Source organism: Schistocerca serialis, unplaced genomic scaffold (assembly GCF_023864345.2).
Source record: "Schistocerca serialis cubense isolate TAMUIC-IGC-003099 unplaced genomic scaffold, iqSchSeri2.2 HiC_scaffold_1417, whole genome shotgun sequence".
In the NCBI taxonomy this organism is placed as follows: Eukaryota; Metazoa; Arthropoda; class Insecta; order Orthoptera; family Acrididae; genus Schistocerca; species Schistocerca serialis.
In genome coordinates, this window is record NW_026047644.1 from 37,173,996 (window position 1) to 37,196,545 (window position 22,550).

The following is a 22,550-nucleotide window of genomic DNA, read 5'->3' on the forward strand; positions in this document are numbered from 1 at the left end:
TAATTATTATATATAAATCTGATAAAATTTGTTCTATATAAATGGAGACTATAATCAAGTAGCTTAAGGATGTTAGTGTCTCGAAAGAGATTAAAAAATAACTGAACTAGAGATTAATTTTTTATATTATGTTACTGACTGAGAATATTTAAATACTAGATATAGAGAAAAATTTAATAATGATTTTAAAGCTATGTTACCAGATACATATAACAAATTAATTGATCCTTGGGAACTTGAAGTAATTAAAAAAGGACAAATGAAACTGAAATATAAAGGAATGAAGATACTTAAAAATAGAAATAATTAATTTCATGACAAAGAATTCACAATGTGAAACTTTTAAAAAATTATTTTTCTCATTAATTTTATTTTATTTATATGGACAGCACTAAGCAAGAGCTAAAGCAGACTTTAGGCAGTGCCAAGCCACAATTAAGACACTGTAGAGAATGTATGATTTGAAAAAGTATTGATGAATTTTATAAAGATAAATATCGAACAGGTGGATATAAATATTTATGTGAAGAATGCTGTAAGGAATGTAATAAAATTAAAGTTACTTGTGAATGTGGTAGAACTGTAAATAAATATTCTTTCAAAAAACATTTATAAACAACAGTTCTTAATAATCTTATTATTGCTAAAGTGGAAAGTAAATAGATATATATATATTGATTCTTTAATATAATTTTTAAAAATCACGTTTTTCACAAATGTCGAAAATAGGACATTTTTTGGTGTTAAGAAAATGTTATAAAATGCTTTTTTCAAAAATATTTAATTACCTATTTTATTTATTTACATTACATTCACATATGGGAAATTTATGCAAGATAAATGATTTTTTGTTATAGTTATTATTATATAATTATATTATATTATATTATTATTAGGTAAAAGGGACAGTAGTTATATTTTGTAGGTTCTGGATAATTAGATCAATCTTATGGAAAATAAAAAATTGTGAGTGTTAACGAGTAATATATTTTTTTAAATTGTTCTATTTGTCCAGAACCTACAAAATCTCACTACTACCATAAGTACTAAACGTACAGTTAAGGTCAACAGTAACGTACTTGTGTATGACATAAATGCTCAAGTAGCCTTTTCTCTGCATTTCCCACAACTTTCACTTTTCAGTATATCAGGAACATTTTCTACTGAACCACCGCACATGAAATGTGAATTGTGGTACAGATTTTGTATGTACTACAATACAACTTCCTCTGGCCCAAAATTTTTCTAAGTTCATTACTGTCAAATTAATTTAAATTTTTGCGAAATAAAAATTGCTTTGTATTACACAGATAAATTTTTAAAAAATCGCGAGACTTGTAAGACTGGTGTTGAAAAACGTGTATACAGGTTTGTTTACCAATTTCAAAAAATTTTCTACCAAATTTTGAAAGAGATAGCAAAGTAACCTTCGAGAAAATTTCAAAAAAGGTCCAGACTAACTGCAACAAGTTTAATATTCCTTACGACAGCTGTTTCGGACTTATTATCATTCTGAAGCAACATGCGAATACAATGTAGGTGCCGGCCGCGGTGGTGTAGCGGTTCTGGGCGCGCAGTCCGGAACTGTGCGACTGCTACAGTCGCAGGTTCGAATCCTGCCTCGGGCATGAATGTGTGTGATGTCCTTAGGTTAGTTAGGTTTAAGTAGTTCTAAGTTCTAGGGGACTGATGACCACAGATGTTAAGCCCCCTAGTGCTCAGAGCCATTTTTAGCCAGCCACAATGTAGGTTAGACTATCTACACATGTGGTAGTTGGCCATGTGAATAATTATACATTGTAATTTTGCATTGCTACCTATGTGTAGTGTGATTTGATGTCCATACTGCATGTATAGTGACCGTCACTAATTCATACTGATAATGTAGCATACAGTAATTATAAACGTATGGGATACATTTCGACATGAACCTGAATTTGACAGTTCTATTAGTATTAAGTACGATTTGACATTTATTAGACAGTTTGTTTACTAAAATGCCCCATGTTAAAAAGTACAATTAGTTAAGTCACGAAAGTGTTATATTTGACTGACTGGATTTTGATGTGAATTGTATCTGTAACCTGAATGTGTGTTGTCAAATTTACTGCCCCTTTTCGTGTTCCAGCACCTTATAAAACACACAGTCACAACACTATCTCGTGTGAAAATTGTTACGGTTTGAGACATGAGGTCTCCAAGTGTTGAGAAAGCAGGCAGTCATGTGTGTCGTTTGTTTGTTTATTTCCTTGTTTTGTTTTATTGCGCAAAAACAACTCAGGTCAGTTGAGCCTACGTCAAAACCGTATAATACTAAGAAAAAAAGAGTTAACAATGACTATACGTTAAGCCCAAGTGCTGGAAGGAAAGACAGCGAAAAATAGAGAATTGAGAAAGGTCCAGAAATACGCCACAGAGAAATGGAGGATAATCTTTGATTTAATTATTTTCTACAAGCACTTAATTAACGAAATGGTTCGATGTATTAGTAAATTGCCAAGAGACATCAGTTTTCGTGAAACACATACATACAAATCCGAATCACACTGATTCAGTGGCATAAGCTACAGAGAATGTAAACATGTTATCATGCAGGTGAATCATATACTTCTGTTGTTGTTTTTTGTTATTGTCACAAGCACTGCCCTTGACATTTTAAAATTTTTTTATGCAGTCTAATGATTAGCTCATTCTTACACTTCACTCGACATCCTAATACAAGAATATTTTTACAAATGTAGTTACTTTTTATTCAAAGGCGCATGTGTCGAATATTCTCACCGTTTGTACCTCAGATTTGGCGGCAAATGTGGAATTCGTTTCCTCTTTCTTGGGAAACAGTTTTATCGCTTTAACGATTTATTATCACGTCTTTGTAAGTTTCCCTTGAGCTACAGGTGTAGTGGCTTATTTGATACGTTCCACGTTCACTGATGTGACTGAATGTGTAGTGAACAAACCTCCACCTTGTTCGGTAGATATACCACGTCTTTCTGAAAAACTTCATGTTTACTAGCAATTTTCTGTTTTAAAGAAAGACGACATTATTCAGTACACATCACTCCGTTACAGAAGAATCCTAGGTATACTGTCTTGTAATGTACCGTTTCATAGCTTCCAGGCAAATGACAAATGTGGAGCCACTTTTCAGCTATCGTCGATTTTTATGGCACTGAAGCGACAAAGAAACTGGTATAGGCATGCATATTGAGATACAGAGATATGTAAACAGGCAGAATACGGCGCTGCGGTCGGCAAAGTGTCTGGAGCAGTTGTTAGATCGGTTACTGCTGCTACAATCGCAGGCTATCAAGATTTAAGTGAGTTTGAACGTGGTGTTATAGTCGGTGCACGGGCGATGGGAAACAGCATCTCCAAGGCAGCGATGAAGTGGGGATTTTCCCGAACGACCGTTTCAGGTGTGTACCGCGAATATCAGGAATCCGGTAAAACATCACTTCTCCGATATTCCTGCACCTCGAAAAAGATCCTGCAAGAATGGGACCAACGATGACTGAAGAGAATCGTTCAAAGTGACAGAAGTGCAACCCTTCTGCATATTGCCGCAGATTTCAACGATAAGACATTCAACGAAACATCATTGATATGGGCTTTCGGAGCCGAAGGCACACTCGTGTACCGTTGATGACTGCACGACGCAAAGATTTATGCCGCACCTGAGCCCATTAACACCGACATTGGACAGTTGATGACTGGAAACATGTTGCCTGGTCTAACGACTCTTGTTTCAGATTGTATCGAGCTGATGGATGTGTGCGGGTATGGAGACAACCTCACGAATCCATGGACCGCGCATGTCAGCAGGAGATAGTTCAAGTTGGTGGAGGCTCTGTAATGCTGTGGTTCGTGTGCAGCTGGAGTGACATGAGACAGACGTCTAGGTACATCTCTGACGTATTCCTGGAACCACTCTGTAGCAATTCTGGACGTGAGGGGTGTCGAATTGTCATTCTGGAATTGCCCAAGCCCGTCGGAATGCACAATGGTCACGAATGGATGAATGGATGCAGCTCTCCTGCATAGGTATGCAAGAGAGCTTCTGCGAAGTTTGGAAGGTAGGAAACGAGGTACTGGCGGAATTAAGGCTCTGAGGAAGGGGTGTGAGTCGTGCTTGGGTAGCTCAGTTGGAAGAGCACTTGCCCACGAAAGGCAAAGGTCCCGAGTTCGAGTCTCTCGGCCTGGCACTCAGTTTTAAATTGCCAGGAAGTTTCATATCAGTGCACACTGTGCTGCAGAGTGAAAATTTCATTCCGGATTATTGAGCATATCTGAGATCCCTTGCAACGTGCTGTACACAAGAGATGTCCACCACGTCGTACTCTTCTGGATTTATTTACAGCCATGTAGGATCCATGGTGTCAGTTCCCTGCAGCCCTACTTCAGACATTAGTCGAGTCCATGCCACGTCGTGTTGCAGCACTTCTGCGTGCTCGGCAGGTGTTAGGCAGGTGTACCAGTTTCTTTGGCTCTTCAGTGCATTTCCAGTTCTTCAAGTATGTTCATAATGAGTCCTTTCAGCATTCTGTATAGTATTTGTAATGCAATTTCAGTTTTGTGTGATATTGTTTTTTTTTAAATGAAAGAAGAATATAGAGTGATTAGTGTTGCTGTTTCTGCTGTGTTTTCTTAATCTGATATTTACTATGGTGTGGGTCCAGTCCGATATATAACTTTGATGAAATGTTCCTTATGTGGTGGTATGTATTCAGATAGCATCCACCAACATACTGATACAATTATTTGACAAGAAATTAAAAATCTAGATTATTGCCAATAACATAAGGACAGCATGTGCAAATTTTGGTCCAATTATCTTTCAAACTGCAAACATTTCGTTAGCTTATATGTGCTCATGTATTTTCTCATATATCTCCCCCCACAGATAAGAATGATGTGGTAATGTAATTCTTGTATTCCCGTGATGTAGCTTATTACAAAAATTTTAGTCTTTCTTAGTTTCTATCTCCGTTTGCAGGATAATGGTTGCTTGTTGCTAACAACTTTCCTGATCATACCGACGTTTATTTGATGAGCTACGTTACTTGCGAATTTATTTTTGTTGTTTGAGGTGCATCTTGAGAGATTTCGCAATGTGTGTGTTGGACAGAGCTGTGACGAACTTATTTCACTTGTTTCCAGTCCCAATACAAATGGGCAGTAGACCTAGCGAGCAAAAACCAGAGACAAACTGAGCCCAAAAGCCGATACGATGGAGATACGTGGAGAAATATGGCGATCATGACAGGATTACAAGCGTTCAGAGACAGACATAACCCAAATTTCTGGCAACTATCGTCAGTTGAAACAGAAACAGACTTGAGTCTCAGGAAGTATTAGATGTACGAACGTAGGGCTGTTTTATGATAACCTATCTATGTAGGCGAGTGTGAAAGGACAATAAGTACTATAAGACAGGTACAACCCAACTGGTTTTATAACTCTCACTAGTTAATATGCAAACAGAATAGAACCTGAAGGAGTAGCAGAAACACGGAGGCAAAAGCTATTGGCAAACAGAAGGTACAAAACAATTTGGCCACAATGACAGAACAATATGAACTCAGAGAGAGATATGACGAACACGTCACTTCATTTGTAGGTAGCGGCACTCTGGCACATGAGTGCAGATTTTATTAGGAGGCTAGTGGTCCACATATAGAGGATGTTTAATATGTTATTACCATATCATTGATGTATATGGGAAACCTTCCTTTTGGGCATCTGATATTTGATATTTGTTCTGTCCATATGCAAAGTTACAAGCGATTCTGACAGATGATAGAGCAATACTGATCAAAATGGCGTCTATGCCAGATACTTGTTACATGCAACATGCCGTACTCGAATTCTCGGTTTTGCATTAAAGAAGCCTTGGTGAACATACGTAAACATTTGTGTGCATAGTACGGAGATGATGCATTTGTTACAATTCATATTGAACGATGGGTAGAGCTAAAACCAACAAGAACAGCAGAAACTGAGCTCCACATTCGTTCACATAATGGGAACACTGCTCTAACCATGATGAATCGTGTAGTTGTCATTATTTGTGCAAACCAGTGCATTTCCACTCGACAATTGAATCTTCAGCAGTCAGCGACTGTAGTATGTGTGTGTGGAAACATTCCCAAATAAAAGAAAACAATCAGGATCAAACTTGGCGAATATGTAGAGAGGTCGAAATAATGCATGACCCATTTTTGCATTTTTGCTCCATTGCACTGGTAACAGGTAAGACACACCCTGCATGGTAATTTGGCATATCAAGTTCAGAGGAAGTATCTTTTAAGTAGTGATGCAAACAAAATGTGCTCCATTCAAAATATGAAATGTAATGTACAGTCCTCAAAACTGTATCATCAATTTTTGTACTAAGTTGAATATTTTCAGAATATCCCACCCATTAATTAATTTTAAAAAATGAAAACTTCTCTTATGACAAAGTATTGAAGCTTTCATATTGCATCCATCCATAAAGCTTGTTTTTTGGAAAATAAAATGTACACAATGAGCTGTCAGCGTATTTTTAAGATACCTAATAAACTACCTGAATGTTCATTATTATTATAATTATTTCTATTATTTATTTTGGTTTTATGTTTAAAATAAAAATTTTATATTTTAAAATCTTTTTTATTTTTAGTTAACGACGTCACATACATGTAACTCGTTAATGGAGAATAAGTAGCTGATTATTATGCTACAAAATTATTACAATAATGATTCTCTGTAAATAAATGCTCAAAAATACCGTTTTTGTACAACATGCACATAAAATGAACGCAATTTCTTCAGCTAATACTCACTACAAACAACACAATGCTAAATAAAATTTAGCGGGATTTCTAATTGTGATTGGTGACCCTATAAACATCATGATTTGTACCTGGTATATTTTGGGACACTGGAAAACTTTGGCAAAGAGAACTGATTATGTACTAGAGGCTGTTTGTGAACAAAAACAACATTACTTTGAAACTCAAAATAACAATTTAAAACATAAAAGGAATGTAAGTAAAACAAATAATTATTACTACAATGAAAGTTTAGATATTTTAATCAAGTACATTTTGTGTAGCTTATTTTCCAAAAAAGGATTTACCAGCGAGAATGACTCTCAGTTAAGCTTGTAAATAGGCTGTTTATATTTTCTTATTGGCAACGTTACGTAGCGCTCTGTATGAAAATCACTGGCTGTGCTGTGTGCAGTCTGTGGCTAGTTTGCATTGTTGTCTGCCATTATAGTGTTGGGCAGCTGGATGTGAACAGCGCGTAGCGTTGTGCAGTTGGAAGTGAGCCGCCAGCAGTGGTGGATGTGGGGAGTTTTGAAATTTGTAAGAGTGGATGTCATGAACTGCTATATATATTATGACTATTAAGGTAAATACATTGTTTGTTCTCTATTAAAATCTTTCACTTGCTAACTATGCCTATCAGTAGATAGTGCCTTCCGTAGTTTGAATCTTTTATTTAGCTGGCAGTAGTGGCGCTCGCTGTATTGCAGTAGTTCGTGTAATGAAGATTTTTGTGAGGTATGTGATTCATGAAAGGTATAGGTTAATGTTAGTCAGGGTCATTCTTTTGTAGGGATTTTTGAAAGTCAGATTGCGGTGCGCTAAAAATACTGTGTGTCAGTTTAAACACAGTCATGTACAATTGTTCAAAGAGGACGTTTCATATGTCGACCCTTAGCTCAGGATACCTCACTGGAATCTTCTGATTTTTTCTTGTAGTTTCTATAATTAGTGAAGAATTTGTTTATTGCTAGCGCGTAATTGTAGAGAGAATCTCCTTTGTAGTTGCAGTCTTTCATTGTTGTATAGTAAAACAGTTGTGGCATGCATTTAGATTTGCACCAAGTATTTCGCAGCTGCGCTTCCAATTAACTAGATATTATTTTCAGCGCTATGTTAATGTGTTCTCTTATTTTTGCTCTTCAAATTGTGCTTTTCTGTGTTATCGTGTGAAATATTGTGACAATAATGGCGTGTGAAAAACGTAACACTAGGCTACAAAGTAAACTGAGAAATAATAGTGACGACGAGCGTAGCTTATCAGCACCGCTGTGTAATGAATTAACAGACATTCAAAGTAGTAATATGGTAATTGTGCATAGGGAAATGGAGTGGGCGGCAAATAATGGCGTAGACAGTGAAACAATTAGTGAACAGGGAAGCATTATTGATCGATCGGTCGGCAACAGCCCGCCTCAGGAATCGGGAATGACAGGACACAATTTTGCAAATACTGCAGATTCAGGTTTTAGGTTCTCACCGTTTTCTCAAATGAGTCAAGGCACATTTTCCGCTTGTCAAAATGTGAATGTTGCCGGTTCAAATTCACTACCGAAAAGCATAGAGGAACAAATTCCAGACACAAATACATTATTATTGCAATTAATGCAACAAATGAAACAAAATCAGAGCCAAACACAGCAACAGTTAGACACAATGGAACATAATCTTCAAAATTTAGACACAATGGAACAAAATCTTCAAAAGTTAGACACAACGGAAGAAAATCTTCGAAATTTAGATACCACACTTGAACAAACACGTGAAGGTTTAACTGCTGAGTTACTTAGAATCGAATCGAAATGTCAAAAAATCTGTAATGACGTAAAAACAAAAATTTGTGAGCATTTGCAACCTATTTTTTCGCGTCATGAAAATGCATTACAGAATCACGAAGCAGCCATAAAAGAACTGCAAACTATTGTTCATGAAAATCACGACACCTTGCAAGCTAAAATTTACTCAGTTGCATCTACCGATTCGGTTATGCAACTTGCAAAAACTCAGGAAAACTTAAAGGACACAGTAGATACGATTCCAACACAAATGGACACTCTGAAACTTGGTTCAGAAAAACACACAGAGGAAATAATGTCTCTATCGTACAAAGTAGCCGAACCTTCAGATCAGATCACTAACTTATCTACAAAGGTAGATGATGATCTGAATGACACAAGACCTGTAGCCTTCACGGACACTGAAGAGTATGAACAAATCAGAAAATTCAAACAAAATCAAATTCAAATCAATACACAGTACAAAAGAGAAATCCGGGAAGTACAAGATCAGTTGGCACAAGTAATACAAGAATTACGTATTTCAGAGGACACTCGCGCTCCAGTACGGGAAGAGGGACACAGAAATACGGAACAACCACAAAATAATAACACAGGACATTTCGGAAATTATGAAAGAAATTGGCAAGGTGCACCGAATTTTCAAATGGAACCGCCGAAACGACGTAACAATGACCGACATGCGACTTGCCGACATGATGATTTTGACTATAAGCTTTTTATTACTACACATAAATTCAAAACATTTAAGAATCCCGGCAACGACATTCATCCACAAGCATGGCTTCATCAATTCTCTCATTGTTTTCCTCGCAACTGGTCATTGGAGCACAGGTTAGAATTTATGTGTGGCTACTTGGAGAATGAACCAGCTGTAAGAATGTGATCGGTCATTCACGATTGTCACAGGTAAGGAGAATTTTATCATGCCTTCCTCTCAGCATATTGGTCTCAAGCTACACAAGACCGAGTAAAACATAGCATCATGAAGATGAAACACTTTGAACATTCTGAATTTTCCAGTCTTGTCAAATATTTTGAAGACATGTTGCACAAGAATCAGTATCTTTCAAACCCATACAGCCCCTCAGAACTCATCCGCATTTGCTTAATCAAATTGCCTGAACATTTACGACATATTATTTTAGCAGGACGTTGCAAAGACGACATTGAAGCTTTTCAGGGACTGTTACAAGAACTGGAAATTGACACTGACAGTCGCGGAACGCGAAAACAGGAACACAACAATTACAGGTCACATCCGTCGCAATTCCGCGATGACAGAAATAATAACTGGACACGACAAGGCTATTCTTACAACGTAAATCGTGACCAAAACAGACACCACCCATATGACAACCGTTGGCAGAGTAGTAATAATTACAGGGAAAGATCACCTCTCCGCGGTAGTAACTATCACAGAGACAATTAGAGAAACAGACAATTTTGGAACCAAAATAATTATCAAGGGAGACAGAATAACTTAAGACGCAACGGTCCAGCGCGCAGTTACGATTCAGGGAGAAATTCTCCACCACGTGACCGACAAGAAAGAAACTATGGAATCTACCTACATGACGACAGACGATATGATCGTAACGACAGACCTGAATTGCATCAGAACTGGCGGGATTCAAACAGAGCAGGGCCCTCTCAACAAGGTGAGTTTGTAGAAGTTAGGTCTCCAAATCCCAATAACGACGCGCGCCAACAAAGACACAATAGGCAATGACTCATACCGCTGGTAGCCACAAAACGTACTTCTGAAACAGCCGACGCAGCTGCCGTAGCTAGTAATTACGTAAAAATGGAAGACATTAGGGACATCTTACTCCAGGAGCACGACGTAAAACATAACAACATTGCATATCCTGTGATTCACATTACTGTAAATGACGTAAAATTAACGGCAGTACTTGACTCTGGCAGTCCCATTTCAGTAATTAGTGAAACAGCTTTTAGCAAATGCAATAAATCGAACGATTGTCCCACACTTCCGTTACGTAAGATTAAATTACAAGGTGCAATCTTTGGAAAAAGTGTAGGTGTACGCCAACAAACCAACTTAGAATTCTTTTATCAAAGCCACAGCTTCTCAATGAACTTTCTTATTGTTCCATTATTGTCGACGGAAATTATATTGGGAGTAGACTTTTTGAATGAATACAAAGTAATCTAAAGCTTTCACGATGCTGAAATAAGTTTAGAGAAAAAAGGTTGGCCAATAGCTTTGAAATTTGAAGATTGGCTCTCAAACCATGGCGAGGAAATTAATCGGCTTTACCTTCTGTTAGACAACAGTCCGGAATTTTCTACGGAACTAGGCACTAACAACCACTCTGCAAGTACTGACAGAGATGATATCGTCGGCATATGGGAAACTAATGAGTTAATTCAGAATAAAATTCAAACAATTGAGAATTGTAATGACAGTGACAGGCAGGACCTTTTTGAGATTTTACAAGCACATTACACAGTTTTTACTCACAAAACAGGAACAATCAAGGGATTTCAATACCAATTTCGTGTTCGTGAGCATACTAAATTTTGTGTTGGACCATACGTAATTCCGGCACATTATAGGGACTGTGTTAGAACAGAAATACAATCCATGCTTGACGAGGGCATTATTGAGCCTGCAGTAAGCTCATACAACAATCCATTACATGTTGTTGAGAAGAAAAATGGATCGGTCAGGCTTGTCTTAGATTCGAGACAAATCAATACTATCATTATTCCTGAAACAGACAGGCCGCAAACGTTGGAAGAACTTCTTCAAAATTTTAATGGTGTTGTCTTCCATTGATCTCAGATCCAGCTTTTATCAGATCGAACTTTATCCAGAATGTAGAAAATACACAGCTTTCCTTTGTTTCGGCTTTTGTTATCAGTTTCGGAAACTTCCTTTTGGTTTGAACATTTCTTCAGCAGCATTCATTCGCGGGCTAAATTCCATATTACCTGAGTTCTTAAAACGTCACATCACCTTATATGTGGACGATATTCTAATAGCAGAAGCTTCATGGGAACAACATAATCGCATCCTCAACATTTTGTTACGTATTTTTGCAGAATCTGGAATTACAGTTAACTTGGAAAAGTCTGAATTCGGTAGGTCAAAGGTGAGGTTTTTGGGAAATATTATTTCTTCTGAAGGCATTCAGCCCGGTCCTGAAAAGTTAGAAGCAATCAGAGCCATTCCAGTTCCATCCACATAACAATATGTCCGCAGTTTTCTAGGTCTCGTAAATTTTTACCGTCGTTTTCTGAATATGCAAATTCTTGTTACACCAAAACTTTGTTCTCTCACTGGAAAAAATACTATTTGGAACTGTGGAACTGGGACGAACAAGCAGAGTTGGAATTCAGTTCTTTGAAAGAATCGCTACTTAACGCGCCAATACTTGCTCATCCAGATCTGTCACAAGATTTCTGCCTTAGCACGGATTCTTCTAAAGTCGGTCTTGGTGCCCATTTATTTCAAGAAACCATAGACACAATGACACTACCGTTCAGAAAACCATTGCTTTTGCTAGCCGAGTGCTAACAAAATCTGAAAAAAATTATTCCGTTACCGAATTAGAAGCTTTAGCTATCGTTTGGGCATTTAACAAATTCCGTTTCTTTCTTTCTGGTAAGCACGTAAAAGTATACAGTGATCATCGTGCATGACAATTTCTTATGTCTTCAAAATTAAATCACGACAGGTTAAAACGTTGGGCATTGTGTCTGCAAGAATTCCACTTCACAATAGTCTACATTACCGGCAAGGAGAACATTGTTGCGGACGCACTGTCACGCGCACCGGCTGGGCTTGAGGAAAGTAACACAGAAGGCAACCTCGAGAAAAATTTCAGTATTCTTTACATTCAGAAAGTCGCCTTTGAAAACTTCATCACCACATCTTTAAAGGACATTGCTCATGAACAAGATAAAGATCCGATTTGGAAAGACATCAAAAGTAAATGGCATGAAAAGACACACACTCAGATTAGACATTATTACCTGGTTAGAAACAACATACTCTTCAAACGCTGCACTGTAGATGACAAGCTATGGGTACTTTGCATTCCAGACGATTTTGTTAGTAAGCTCATTTGGTACATTCATTTCAGCTACGCACATTTTGGTCCACGAAAATGTTATCATATTCTTCAAACGACTTGTTATTTTAACAATATGGAAAAGAGAATTCGAAGAGTCTTGTCTATCTGTAAACTTTTTCAAACGGCGAAACCATCTACTATCTCTCATCGTGCTCCGTTGTTTCCTATTATTCCTTCTAAATTAAAATAATTTGCTGCTGTTGATCTCTTGGGACCACTTGTCAGAACATGTAATGGATTTTCGTATGTTCTAGTCGCTGTTGAACTTACTTCAAAATTTGTTTCTTTCACACCGTTACGTAAAGCCACTGGACGGCCTGTACCCAACGCCTTTGTTAAAAATTTCTTACGTGAAGTTAGACATGTTAGTAAAGTCATTTCAGATAACGGACCGCAATTCAGATCTGCTGTTTGGTCACGCATCCTTCAGAATCATAAAATCAAACCTGTTTTTATTTCATTGTAGACACCACATTGTAACCTGTCTGAACGGATTGTGAAAGAAATCAATAAGCTTTGCAGACTTTATTGTCACAGAAAGCATCAGCATTGGGACAGATATTTACACTTATTTCAAAATGTGCTGAATGAAATGCCTCATGATTCCACTACTTTACCACCTACTCTTGTACTGAAGAATGAAGAACCACCGAACAGAATCAGAGCGCTTGTACCTTTCCCGAATAAACTTCGACACAAAGACATAATTGATTTGGCTCTTAAAAATATAAAATCTGCAGCAGACAAAAGGAGAAAACTACACGGTAAAGCAAATGCAAAGAAATTATATATTGGTCAGAAAGTTCTCATTAAAGCTCATTCATTGTCACATAAGAAGAAACACTTGAGTCACAAATTCTTTCTAGTTTACAATGGACCTTACAGAATCCGACGTATACCACACGATAATTGCTTTGAAGTTGAAACTTTGCGTACTAGGAAGAGTAAAGGTTTACACCACATTTCACATGTAAAACCATTTATTGAAATATAATCTGCTTTTTAACTTTGTCTTTGCCATAAAACTTTTCACTTTACATTACCAGTATGCTTTGTCAGACTTAGAATCTGTTAACATGCAACAATGTTTGAAGTTAAATATCCAGTCAAGAACCAAGAGAACTTATTTAAACAGAAATTACGAATGCATTGTTATTGCGAACAGACAACACAGTGTTATTGTGTGTGTACATTCTTGCTTGTTAGTTGCACGATTACGTAACGACTATAAGGCTCACACACTTAGAACATATACTGCTAATGAGATTTTAGTGCAACATTTTGGTTTACCTGAAAATACATTCTGGATTTAAAGTACTTTCTGTGAGATACCAGATGACACAGTGGTTAGTTTATGTGACAGCTGCACGATTTTATCACGACGCTACTAACGAGTGACAATTTACAATGTTGTTTTTGCGGTGTATTTGTTTTATTTCTGCACAGTTTTTCTGAATTCTTCTGGAAAGTAAAACATGTTTTAGTAGTAACTTTTGTGGTAAAGCTACAAGGAGACAGCCTTTTCCGTAGCACAACAGTATGTTACAGCACAGTACTTTCTTCATCACGGCAATAAGCGTAATAACTAAGATATCTACACGCAAAGCATTTCACTTTTGTTTATCATGAGGTAAGTACATTGGCTTCTGCAGAACTTAGCTTTCGGAGGACGATAACTACGACACTTCCACAGAGATTATCTTACAACAAGACGCACAGTTTAGCGCTACAGTACACGTATTTGAGTGATTAATTTTGTACTTAAAACATTTATTTTTAAAGATATTTGAAGTACAATGACACAAAGGTTTTCCGTTATACATTTCATTCCTTTGCTGTAATCTGTAACACATGAGGGTATAATTACATTAATCCTCAGGGGGTACACGCCTACTTTGTGTACCATGTGTGTGGCAAGCACAAGGAGCCCTAGCTAATATGGTATTTGCTTATACAACTTTACACATCGGTACCATATTTCTCTAACACATAAATTACACAACTATCTGATTATTTAACAGAGAAGCAAACATTTTTTTACTACGTCAGTGAAACATGTTTACGCAATTACACAGATGGATAACTTCACACTTATGAAATTGTATTTCGTCTGTACTTTGTGAACTGTTCGTATTTTTTCGGAACCATTGTGATACTATGAGAGCTCTGAATAATGTATTTGGTATGGGATCATGAATTTTAAAGTACGTTGTAGGTAGATGACACTGTTGAAATGAGTGGAAGTTTTTTATTTAGGTTTTGACATTATTGCAGAAAGCTACGACGTTTTTGAGATTTGACTGGGGTGTTATGATGTTGTTATTACGATGACTATGTGTATTATGCTGTTGCGGTATGTTTAAGATCAATAAGCTGATGCTATATGAGTTATTTGATTATGCTACATATCTGTTGTAAATAGGCTGTTTATATTTCCTTATTGGCAATGTAACGTAGCGCTCTGTATAAAAATCACTGGCTGTGCTGTGTGCAGTCTGTGGCTGGTTTGCATTGTTGTCTGCCATTGTAGTGTTAGGCAGCTGGATGTGAACAGCACGTAGCGTTGCGCAGTTGGAGGTGAGCTGCCAGCAGTGGTGGATGTGGGGAGAGAGATGGGGGAGTTCTGTAATTTGTCATGAACTGCTATATATATATATATATATACATATATTATGACTATCAAGGTAAATACATTGTTTGTTCTCTATTAATATCTTTCATTTGCTAACTATGCCTATCAGTAGTTAGTGCCTTCTGTACTTTGAATCTTTTATTTAGCTGGCAGTAGTGGCGCTTGTTTTATTGCAGTAGCTCGAGTAACCAAGATTTTGTTAGGTAAGTGATTTGTGAAACGTATAGGTTAATGTTAGTCAGGGCCATTCTTTCGTAGCGAATTATGAAAGTCAGATTGCGTTGCGCTAAAAATATTGTGTGTCAGTTTAAGCACAGTCCTGTATAATTTTTCTAAGGGGACGTTTCATATGTCGACCCTTAGCCGAGGATACCTCACTGGAATCTTCTGATTTTTCTTGTAGTTTGTGTAATTAGTGTAGATTTTGTTTATTGCTAGCGCGTAATTGTAGAGAGAATCTCCTTTGTAGTTGCAGTCTTTCATTGTTGTACAGTAAAACAGTTGTGGCATGCATGTAGATTTGCACCAAGCATTTCGCTGCTGCGCTTGCAATTAACTAGATATTATTTTCAGTGCTATGTTAATGTGTTCTCTTATTTTTGCTCTTCAAATTGTGTATTTCTGTATTGTCGTGTGAAATATTGTGACAATAATGGCGTGTGAAAAACGTAACACTAGGCTACAAAGTAAACTGAGAAATAATAGTGACGACGAGCGTAGCTTATCAGCACCGCTGTGTAATGAATTAACAGACATTCAAAGTAGTAATTTGGTAATTGTGCATAGGGAAATGGAGCGGGCGGCAAATATGGCGTAGGCAGTGAAACAGGTAGTGAACAGGGAAGCATTATTGATCGATCGGTCGGCAACAGCTCGCCTCAGGAATACGAAATGACAGGACACAATCTTGCAAATACTGCAGATTCAGGTTTTGGGTCCTCACCGTTTCCTCAAATGAGTCAAGACACATTTTCTGCATGTCAAAATGTGAATGTTGCCGGTGCAAATGCACTGCCGAAAAGCATAGAGGAACAGATTCCAGACACTAATGCATTGTTATTACAATTAATGCAACAAATGGGACAAAATCTTCAAAAGTTAGACACAATGGAACAGAATCTTCAAAAGTTACACGTAATGGAACAGAATCTTCAAAAGTTAGACACAATGGAACAAAATCTTCGGAAGTTAGACACCACACTTGAACAAACACGTGAAGATTTAACTACTGAGTTACATAACATTGAATTGAAATGTCAAAAAGCCTGTAATGACGTAAAAACTCAAATTAGTGAGTATCTTCAACCTATTTTTTCGCGGCATGAAAATGCGTTACAGAATCACGAAGCAGCCATAAAAGAACTGAAAACTATCGTTCATGAAAATCATGAGACCTTGCAAGCTAAATTTGACTCAGTTGCATCTACCGATTCGGTTACGCAACTTGCAAAAACTCAGGAAAACTTAAAGGACACAGTATATACTCTGAAACATGGTTCAGAAAAATACACTGAGGAAATAAGTACACTATCGGAGAAAGTAGCTGAACTTTCGGATCAGTTCACTAATTTATCTATGAAGGTAGATGATAATCTGAATGACACAAAACCGGTAGTCTTTACTGACACAGAAGAGTATGAACAAATTAGAAAATTCAAACAAAATCAAAATCAAATCAATACACAGTACAAAAGAGAAATCCGGGAAGTACAAGATCAGTTGACGCAGGTAATACAAGAATTACATATTTCAGAGGACACTCGCGCTCCAATACGGGAAGAGGGACATAGAAATACGGAACAGCTACAAAATAATAACACAGCGTATTTCGGAAATTATGAAAGAAATTGGCAATGTGCACCGAATTTTGAGATTGAACCGCCGACACGACGTAACAATGACCGACATGCGACTCGCCGACATGATGATTTTGACTATAAGCTGTTCATTACTACACGTAAATTCAAAACATTTAAGAATTCTGACAACGACATTCATCCACAAGCATGGCTTCATCAATTTTCTCATTGTTTCCCTCCCAACTGGTCATTGGAGCACAGGTTAGAATTTATGTGTGGCTACTTGGAGAATGAACCAGCTGTAAGAATGCGATCGGTCATTCACGATTGTCACAGTGAAGGAGAATTTTATCATGCCTTCCTCTCAGCGTATTGGTCACAAACTACACAAGACCGAGTAAAACATAGCATCATAATGATGAAACGTTTCGAACAATCTGAATTTTCCAGTCTTATGAAATATTTTGAAGACATGTTGCATAAGAATCAGTATCTTTCAAACCCATACAGCCCCTCAGAACTCATCCGCATTTGCTTAATCAAATTACCTGAACATTTACGACATATTAATTTGGCAGGACGTTGCAAAGACGACATTGAAGCTTTTCAGGGACTCTTACAAGAATTAGAAATTTACACAGACAGTCGCGGGATGCGAAAACAGGAAAACAATCACTACAGGTCACATCCGTCACAATTCCGTGACGACAGAAACAATAACTGGACATGACAGGTCTATTCTTACAACGCAAATCGTGACCAAAATAGACACCACCCGTACGACAACCGTTGGCAGAGTAGTAATAATTACAGGGAAAGATCACCCCTCCGCGGTAATGACTATCACAGAGACAATCAGAGAAACAGACAATATGGGAACCAAAATAATTATTATCAAGGGAGACAGAATAGCTTTAGACGCAACGGTCCAGCGTGCAGTTACGACTCAGGGAGAAATTCTCCACCACGTGACCGACAAGGAAGAAACTATGGAATCTACCGACATGACGACAGACGATATGATCGTAACGACAGACCTGAATTGCATCAGAACTGGTGGGATTTAAACAGGGCAGGGCCCTCTAGTCACGGTGAATTTGTAGAGGTTAGGTCTCCAAATCCCAATAACGGCGCGCGCCAACAAAGAGACAGACAATGACTCGCACAGCAGGCAGCCGCGTGCGCCCGCTGGCTCCGAGAAAAATAACATAAGACGCTAGCCTTGAGAAAAATTTTAGCGTTCTTTACCGATGTATACAACATGATAATTGCGTTGAAGTTGAAACTCTGCGCACTAGGAAGAGTAAAGGTTTACACCACATTTCACATGTAAAACCATTTATTGAGAGATAATCTGCTTTTTAACTTTGTCTTTGGTATAAAACTTTTCACTTCACATTTCTAGTATGCTTTGTCAGACTTAAGAATCTGTTTGCAACAATGTTTGAAGTTAAATATCCACTCAAGAACCAAGAGAACTTATTTCAACAGAAATTATGAATGCATTGTTATAGTGAACAGACGACACAGTGACATTGTGTGTGTACATTCTTGCTTATTAGTTGCACGATTACATAACGACTATAACACTCACATACTTAGAACATTTACCAGTACTGCTAATGAGATTTTAATGCAACATTTTGGTTTACTTGAAAATATATTCTGCATTTAAAGTACTTTCTGTGAGATACCAGATGACACAGTGTTAGATTATGTGACAGCTACACGATTTTACCACGACGCTACTAATGAGTGACAATATACAATGTTGCTTTTGCAGTGTTTCTGTTTTATTTCTGCACAGTTTTTCTGTATTATTCTGGAAAGTAAAACATGTTTTAGTAGTAACTTTTGTGGTACAGCTATAATGAGACAGCCTTTTTCGTAGCACAACAATACGTTACATTATAGTACATCTTGATCACGGTAAGGTACGTAATAACTACGATATCCATAAGAAAAGCATTTACTTTCGTTTATGATGAGGTAAGTATATTGACTTCAGCAGAACTTTGCTTACAGAGGACGATAACTACGACACTTCCACAGAATTATCTTACAGCAAGACGCACATTTAGCGCTACAGGACACGCATTTGAGAGATTTTGTACTTAAGCCATTTATTTTTCAAGATTCTTGAATTACAAAGAAAGTTTTCCATGATATATTTCTTTCCATTGCTGTAATCTGTAACACCTGAGGGTATAATTACATTAATCCTCAGGGGGGTACACGCTCACTTTGTGTACCATGTGTTTGGCAAGCACAAGGAGCCCTAGCTAATATGGTATTTGCTTGTACAACTTTGCACATCGGTACCATATTTCTCTAACACACAAATTACACAGCTATCTGATCATTTAACTGAGAGATAAACTTTTTTTTTTTACTACATCAGTGACACATGTTACGTAATTACACAGTTGGATAACTTCACACTTATGAAATTGTATTTTGTCTGTACTTTGTGAACTGTTCATATTTTTTCGGAACCATTGTGATACTATGAGAGCTTTGAGATATTTGGTATGGGATCATGATTTTTAAAGTGCGTTTGAGGCAGATGACACTTTTGACATGAGCAGAGAATTTTTTTAGGTTTTGAAATTATTGGAGGAAGCTACGACGATTTTGAGAATTGACTGAGATGTTATGATATTATTACGACGACGATGTGTATTATGCTGTTGAGGTATGTTTATGATCAATAAGATGATGCTGCCGTATATGAGGAATTTCATTATGTTATGTATTTATTACGATGAAATATTGAAGTGTCGTCGCAAGATTGACATGTCGACGAATATGTATATGTGTAATAAGGTAAGGAATAATGAGTAGTGGTTAGGGACTCTGATTTGTGGAAAAAGTTGTTGGAAACCAAGAATCGTACTTTAAGAGTTATGAAATGTGTGTATATGCGAGAATGTATCGCAATGCTGGCGAAAATTTTTTGGACGCTGTTATATTTATAGGATTTTGTTTCTACAGATTTGTAACCCAAATTCTTGACCTGTGAAATATTTTTATATGAGACTGTCACTGTAGCGGAAACTGGTGTCGTAAATATTTTGGTAAGAAAGTTAAGTGACCACCTGCACGTAATGTGTCGTGGGCACCCAGCTGGGCGACAGTCGCCTGAAAAAAAAGGGCCATTAGCGTGTGCCTTTCAGAGGTACAGGTGGAGGAAAAAAAAAAGGAGGCCATTATCCTCGCCATTGTCATTCCTTTAGAGAAAGCATCGCAAATACGACACGCTAATTACTTGGAAACATATCGTACTTTCTGATATTTACTGAAATGCCTAATGAAATGACAAGAAATGGTTTGTCTACACATCTGACTATGACTACTGTCTTTCTAGATGAGAGATTTTTTTACTACTTACGAAATGCCACAGGACTATTGAACGATGTTCTTATGCTTTGCTTTGTACATAGTTGCTTATTTCATTTGATATCTAGTTTCTAGCTGCACTGCAGCATTGGTTAAAATAAAATTTTATAGCTGTACTAATATAAATATTTTCTGTCTACAGATCGAGTAAATAATAATTTTTTTTCAAAAAAATGAGGAAGCACAAAACGACATTTACCTTCACAGGAACTGCATTCATAATGTTCTTTTCAAGTACTTGGTAATTTCTTTTGTAGAATAAATTGTGATGCATCACTCTAGTATTAAGATGTGACATAGCTATTAGACATGGCCATTTTTAGTGTACTATTTTTTCTGCTTGAGCTTTGTCATGTTTAGGTATAAGTTATTTCATTTTCTGTTGTTGGTTGCCAGGCATAGTGCTACTGAATTTCAATTTGTGTTACTCTGCTAAGCCAGATTTATTTTTCTTGTTTGCTGTGCATTGCCTCATATTAGTTGTAATGTTGAATTGCTTGGTAAATTAGATTTACTGTAGCTTGCTTTGCAAATTTCCATTTTTTTCATTGCTGTTTGTGTTAATTGTTTTGTGCTGCTGCATTGCCTCGTCCCTTAGTTTAGCATCTGAGCTCAGTAGATTTAAGTTAGCTTAAGAGGGGGTAGACTATAACAGAATGAGTTGCGATGAATTGGAAAAAAGGCATTGAGAAGTTATATGAAAAATATTTGGGCCAAAATGAGTATTGTACACTGAGAAATAATTATTTTGAAAGAAATATGAATAGAATACAGAAAGCAGGTATAGATAGGACTTTTTGGGAATAATGACGAATGAAGGGAGATCTCCGAGAAATAAAGAAAGTTTTGTTTGCAAAATACTGCAGAAAAAGAAACCCTATCCTTTGCTTGTGTTATCCCACTATGTGTTTGTGTTCCCTTGTGTATTTGTGCTTTTCCTGTCTTTATGTGTTTAGCTAATAAGATTTATGTTGTAGAATTTTTCAAATACTATGTTATTTATCTTGTAAAGATGCTTAGACATTATTTATTCTGTTTTGTTTTAATGCTCATATGTGAAGTTGATGTTTCGAAAGTTATTCAGACCTTTTATGTATGTACTTATGTCATAATTCCTGTAACACTGATGTATATGTTATTTCGATTCTTTTGTGAAGCCCATATTACTACAAATGTTATCTGTACTGTTATGTTCTTAAATAATGTATTTTGTACCTTTGTAATTGTATTTTCATATTGTAAATTTATAATATTGTAATTGACACCAGTTCATCAAATTAAGTAACTTGTAAGCATTCATTTCGCTGCACACATTTCTGTTGGTCATAGTAATGCACAATATGTAAGAAGTTGGGATTGATAGTGTTTGCACGTGTGTTAATAATTCAGCAAGGGACTGGATAACAGCATTGCTGGTTCTAAGGACAATTCCAGAAACTTTGTGAGTGCACAAGTGGTGGTTACGGACTTGCTACATTATCCGCAAGACTCTTCAATGGTGATTGTGCACCTGCACAGTCACAACAGATGGCTGCTGACCATCTCTACAAGGATTGCAGTGGGTCTGCATCTTTGATGACCCACCAATACCATTATTTCTACTAGGACTACAGTGGGTCTACACCTTTGATGACTCACCAATACCATTATTTCTACAAGGACTGCAGTGGGTCTGCACCTCTGGTGGCCCACCAATACCATAATCTCTACCAGGACCACAGTGGGTCTACTCTGTGATGACCTACCTACCAATATTCTTCAAATCTTCGACTGACTCTGTTTTGGGTTTGCTTTGTTGTGGCGCATTACCTGTCTGCATGTCGAGAGTCAGCACTGTCTTTCCGTTGGAAGGACAACGCTACTTCTTCAAGACTGCATGGAAATCCACTACTTCTGTGTGCATTTTCTTTTACTGCTCAGACTTTGAGAAAAACACTGCAATTTTACTGTGACAAATGATGAGGACTGTCTTTATGGACTGTGAGAAAATTTTAGCTTTTGAC